This window comes from Helianthus annuus, chromosome 15 (genome assembly GCF_002127325.2).
Source record: "Helianthus annuus cultivar XRQ/B chromosome 15, HanXRQr2.0-SUNRISE, whole genome shotgun sequence".
NCBI classification, from domain to species: Eukaryota; Viridiplantae; Streptophyta; class Magnoliopsida; order Asterales; family Asteraceae; genus Helianthus; species Helianthus annuus.
Genome location: NC_035447.2, coordinates 121,046,514 through 121,052,513, shown reverse-complemented (window position 1 = coordinate 121,052,513; position 6,000 = coordinate 121,046,514).

Below are 6,000 nucleotides of genomic sequence, written 5' to 3'. Positions count from 1 at the left end.
CATGCGGTAACGGTTAGCATTTAAAGTAATTGAGTAGTTTGTCGATTGTGATTTAGAATAAGTAACCTATGTAACACCCAAAAGTGCTAAAGCAAAAAGGGTTCGAGTATACTCACAGCGATTGCTGGATTGAAGGGAACACTTGAGAGTAGGGTTAGCCTGAATAGTTCGATAGTATAACGATAAGCAACGCGTAAAAACGAAAAACAAGTGTTGGAGGGTCGGACAGCTGGTCGATTGGACGGTAGTCCGATCGGACGGCTGACCGTTCGGCTGACAGTCCGTTCGGACAGCTGTCCGGTCAGTCGGTAGGCCGATATGATGGCTGTTCGAGTGGATTGTTTCTTCCTTTGAGAAGGATGTGTTGGTGTATGATGGTGTGACTTTTGAAATTTTCGTTGAAGCATTTGAAAACATTGAAGTATTCTTACCTTTCAGGTCGATCGATCGAACGGTCGTTCGATCGGCTGGCTAACCGATCGGTTAGGTACTTCAGCAGACAAGTTCTTAGCAGGGTGTCACCTGATCGGACCGCTGTTCGATCGGGTGGCACTCCTAGTGCATTGAACACGTTGAAAATCGACTAAGTATTGAAGTATAGTATCTCATGATCCGAAGAGTAATCCGATCGGACAGTAGTCCGATCGAACAGCTGTTCGCTCAATACTAGTCTAATTGATTAAGTGTGGGACCTTGTGCTAGCCGATCAGCTGGCCGGTCGTTCGGCTGACTGTCCGATCGGCTGGCTGTCCGTTCGGACAGCAGTCCGATCGGTCAACATCCTGACCTGGTCAGCCTGTTCGTCTAACACTTAGCTGTTCTGATTTGTTTGTAGTTATATCGAGGCGCTTTGACAACGAGTTGAACCGTAGAACCCTCGTTCTTACTTGTTCCTCCTGATCGGACAGGAATCACCCAAATCCAGCCGGTGAACTGTTCGGAACAGAGTTTAACGTTCAACCCGAAATCGGTGAACCTCGTGGATAGAATCCGAATCTTGAGTCATGTAACCACCGGAATGATTAGTAAATCGGAAACAAGCTCCGTTTCTACCGGTTTTGAAGGCATTGAGTGTAAAAGAGTTAAAAGAAAGTTGGAAAGACCATCTTTTAATCCTTTTCACCGTGTAAACGTTTAGATCCATGAAAGATCTTTGTTTGTTTATGTGGAAATCGGCTAGATCCAAGTTATTCTTGGTGGATTGAGGCCAAAACATGAAGTTCTTCAAGAACACCAGGATGACATCATCCTAGAACACTTGAATCGTGATGATTTCACGGTTAAAAGTTAAGATTTGAAAGATAGAAAGGTGTAGGAGTGCGTGTAGATCAAGAAAGTACAAGATTTAGGATGAAATCTTACCGGAATCGAGAGAAATCTGAGAAAAAGAGGGGAGCACGAGCTGGTCGGTCAGAAGTTTCCAAAAGTAGAAAGTTTGAAAGTGACAAGGGGTATTTATAGGATGCCATAAGAGGAAAGTGCTGGCCGATCGGCTAGGCAGCTCGATCGGACAGCCTGTCCGATCGGATAGCAGTTCGATCGGCTGGCTGTTCGATCGGCTGGTAGCCTGATCGATCAGTCGCCTGATTTGAGTGTTCGGTGAAACGATTTTTGATATTTCGATTTCGATTGAGGAAGATGCGAGTACGATAGAGTTTCCTATTCAAATTACTTTTAATCCCAACCACTATATCTGACATACAATCATTTATATCTCGCGCTATCTCTTCTCGACCAATTATCATGATTCGATTTCGATTGGGTTTCGATTTCAAGTCGAGTTTCGATTGATTACCACACATAACATAAAGTAGACACGCACAAGTAACATATAAGGCACACACACACGTATATTAATACCAAAGTTCGTGTAATTTGAGTCTCAAGTTCGATGATGATTAGATTAGCTCGATTATTGATTAATTGACTTTATCGCATTGTTACTTCCTATTATTCACAGTCGTAAAGCGATTCGCATTGATAAATAAACTTCGATTAATTCGATTGCAATTAATTACTCCACATAATACAACTAACGTAAACATAAACAAAAAATAGACTAACTACAGTCAAAGAAGTCAATCTTGACTTTGACTTTGACTTTCGAAAACACAGGGTGTTACAATGAAATTTGATATGCATTTAACGCGGAATTACAGTTTTTATCAAATTTTGATTGAATTAAGGTCCAATTTTCTCAAGGATTCATTAAAACACCATTGTGCACATAATATGTGAAATTCAAGACTTTTTGACCTTGAAAACTAGTTCAATTATGAAAAGAAGGTGTAGAAGACAGAAATTATGGCTGTTTTGGCAAGAACTCTTCTTCCTGAGCTCTGATACCACTTGTAGGATCGATCCGTGACCTAAACGAGTCAATCAGAAGAGCTCTTGTCTGTTTCAGAGGCGGAAACAAAGAAACAGACTTTGAAAACAGCTGAATTCACTTTAAATTGCCTTGTTTATTGATTTAACACAATTTACAATCAAACGACACGTCGACAGCACTTCGGTACCGGAATCACAGAATGTTAGAAATGATTTCTCTTGGACGGGTATTTATAGGCTCGTAATCCCGCTTGAACAGGTTCTAAGCGGAATTAGAATTCCAAGCGGAATCTAATTCCGCATGGAATTACATCAAACACTTTCAAGCGGAATTACAAGAAAGCACATCCCAAGCGGAATTAACCCTACAAGCGGAATTAACCCATTTCTCGAACTACGCGCCCTGATCTAACATACTTAGTACAAAACTCGATACAAGACGACGTCAACAGACGTATGCACCAACATGCAGTAGTCAGTATAGGTTGGTTAACCAGACATCGCGCAGTTATACCCTGTGAGGGGAAGGTTGTCACCTATCATAAAGTGTCCGAGTGGTGCAGAGGTTTGCATCAATTCAGTAGTGAAGGCCAGAAGTGTCCATGGAAGGATTACCCCGCCATGATAGCACTCGTTACTGATATCAAAGCCAAGGAAAGGAGGATCGAGGATCCTCCAATTGTTCGTGATTTCTCCCTAAGTGCTACCAGAAGAACTATCAGGTTTACCTTCACATCGTCAGATGGAATATCAGATCGGTATCATGTCAGAAGCAGCCCTTGTTACTAGTATTCCTTGTTGTCATACACCAGGAAGGTTGCGAGGAACAAGCTTCCATTCGAGGATTGGCTAGCGAACGAACTATCATCAGATGGAAGTCCAAGAGGAGACCGCTTTTAGAACAGCATGTCGGACACAATGCAGCCATTTCAACTTTGTACACCATGATCATTGAGTTGATCAACACACCAGCAGCTTCAGGGATCACATGAATCGACCGTATTTGTTGACAACGTTCTGAATCATGACCAGGAGAAAGGAACACCATGGGTGGTATTTGTATCTTATTTTAGAACCTCTGAGGGAGGAGCCACTCCGCGCAACGTCTTGTTAAATGTAATTTCTGGGTTCGAGAGGTACCTTTTGGACATATGATCAACGAAGTGGGAATACACATGGATCTCGCTAAGACCCATTCTGGTTAAAACCGATCGACACCAAAGATTTCTGCGGGGATACAACAATTCATTGGTTTCGCTAAATACTATCAAAGATTCATCAAGGGATTTTTAGAAATTGCGCTGCTGCAACCTCTTTAGCATAGCAGGGTGCTGTTTTCGTGGAAGACAAACAGGGGGACGTCTTTTCAGCTTTCGAATTTCGACTCTGCAATGCACCGAGCATCGTCTTTACCCGAGGCTATGGGTGATTTAGTGGTATACCATGATTGTTAGTGCATACATCTGTCGACTTCGTCTTGTATCGAGTCTTGTACTAGATAGGTTAGATCAGGGCACGCTGTACGAAAAAATAGGAAGTTTAAGGTTTCATTAAAGGTGATTTCGCTTGAGAGAGAGATTCCGCTTGAATCAGTTTGGAGCGGAATCAACAACAATCTTATTCCACTTGAACCATTTCAAGCGGAATCAAATCCCTATAAATAGCATGTCGAGCGGAATCATTTGTAAGAATTCTGATTTTGACTACCGAAGTGCTGCCGGTTTGTCAAGTGCGTGTAATCAGTGTTATATCAATCTAAAAGGTGTTTAAAGTAAAGTACAACCTGTTTCTAAGTCAGTTTCTTAGTTTCCGCCTCTGAAACTGATCAAAACTCCTCTGATCGACTCGTTTGGGTCAGCTACACGATCCTACAATTGGTATCAGAGCTCAGGAGGAGGAGTTCTGCATATTACAACTGTTTTTCATTGTGTTTTCTTACTTCTACACCTTCTTTCATCAATAGAACGACTTTTGACGGTTAAAATCGGCCAAATTTTTCATAGATTGTGTAAAAGTGTGTATTAACAAAACCCTGAAAGATTTAGACCAAAATTCACATTAAAAATGACCAAAATGAACCTAAGAAGTGATTCCGCTTGAACGAGCACTTTCTGATTCCGCTCGAAATTGTGATATTGCTTGACTGATTCCGCTCCAAAGTACCTGATTCCGCTTCAAACTTGTTATCTCGCTTGAATGTCTCAAGTGAAATCAGTGATTTCGCTCCAATCAGATTCCGCTTGAAGGTTGATAGTGATTCCGCTTCAAAGGATTTGGTTATTCCGCTCCAACCGGTATTCCGCTTGAGATTGGGTGGTGATTCCGCTTCAAGACACTATTTCGCTTGAACAAGGTTTGAGTTTGAAAGTTTGATTTCGCTTCAGTGGGTTTACTGCTGAAACTGGTTCTTTCGCTTGAATAGTGCTGTGTTGTTGAAAAACGTGGTACCGAATCATGAGTGAAGAATTCTACAACGCGTTTGCCATATCTCCGACTACTCTGGCTTCCATTGCTCAGAACATGAATTTGGAAAATGAAACTGGAACTACACAAAAACCCCCGAAGCTAATGAGCATTGAAGAGTATTATGGTTGGAAAGATCGCTTTGAAAACTGGGTTCAAGCTAACCATTTGAGATCATGGGAGTGTATTTTGAAGAGACATGTTCTACCTCGTACTGAACTGCAAACTGAAAAACAAATCTCTGAGTTCAATGACAAAGAACGAGAAATGTATAGAGCTGAAAAATGATGATTAGTTTACTTCAGCAAGCTATTAAAGAAGACATCTTTGTCTTGCTTCAACATGACAAAACTTCAAAATCAATTTGGGATGCTCTTAAAGTCATGTTTGAGGGTAGTGAGAATATAATTAAGAGTAAAAAGGCACTGCTTAAGAAAGAATTTGATCTATTCACTAGTCTGCCTGGAGAAGATATAAAGAAGCTTATTGAAAGATAATGCCATTTAGTGCGATCCATGTCGATGCTGAGCATAACCAAAGATCGTGAAGAATGGGTCGACAAGTTGGCTGATGCTTTACCTCAGAAAGAGTGGGGTACATATTTGATGATTTGAAAAACACAGGGGTATATGATGGGTTAACAATTTCTCAGTTCACTGAGAAGATTGAAGGTCAAGATCTGGAACAGCAAAAGATTGCGAGGATGAACAATCCGAGTGGTCAACAAGACGTGAAAATGTATTACAAAGGCAGTGTTCCAGAAGCTGAAAGAAGTCCAAAGATTCAAACTGCTTTTAGTGCTGGAAATTCATCAGAAAATGTTGATCAGGGTTCCAACAACAGCAGTGGTTTTTCTTCATATCCGAGTGTTAATCCAAAAGATGCAACATCAAGCTTTCAGCATCAAAGTTCTAAAAGTGGAAATGGTTATGTGATACAATGCAACATTGCTCTAAATCTTCCTGATGGTCAAAGTTTCTCTGAAGAAGTTGCGAAAGATCACATGGCATTACTTGGTTCCATGCTACTATCCTATGAAGGCTTGGTTGCAGGGAGGATCGGGAATCCTATGCTGACAAAAGAGGATTATGATCACATAGACGCTGAAGAGATGGAGCTCATGGACATCAAATGGTGTCTAGCTAGTGTCCTGAGTAGAGCTGAAAAATTCAAACTAATTACTGGAAGAAATGACTTTCTTGATGC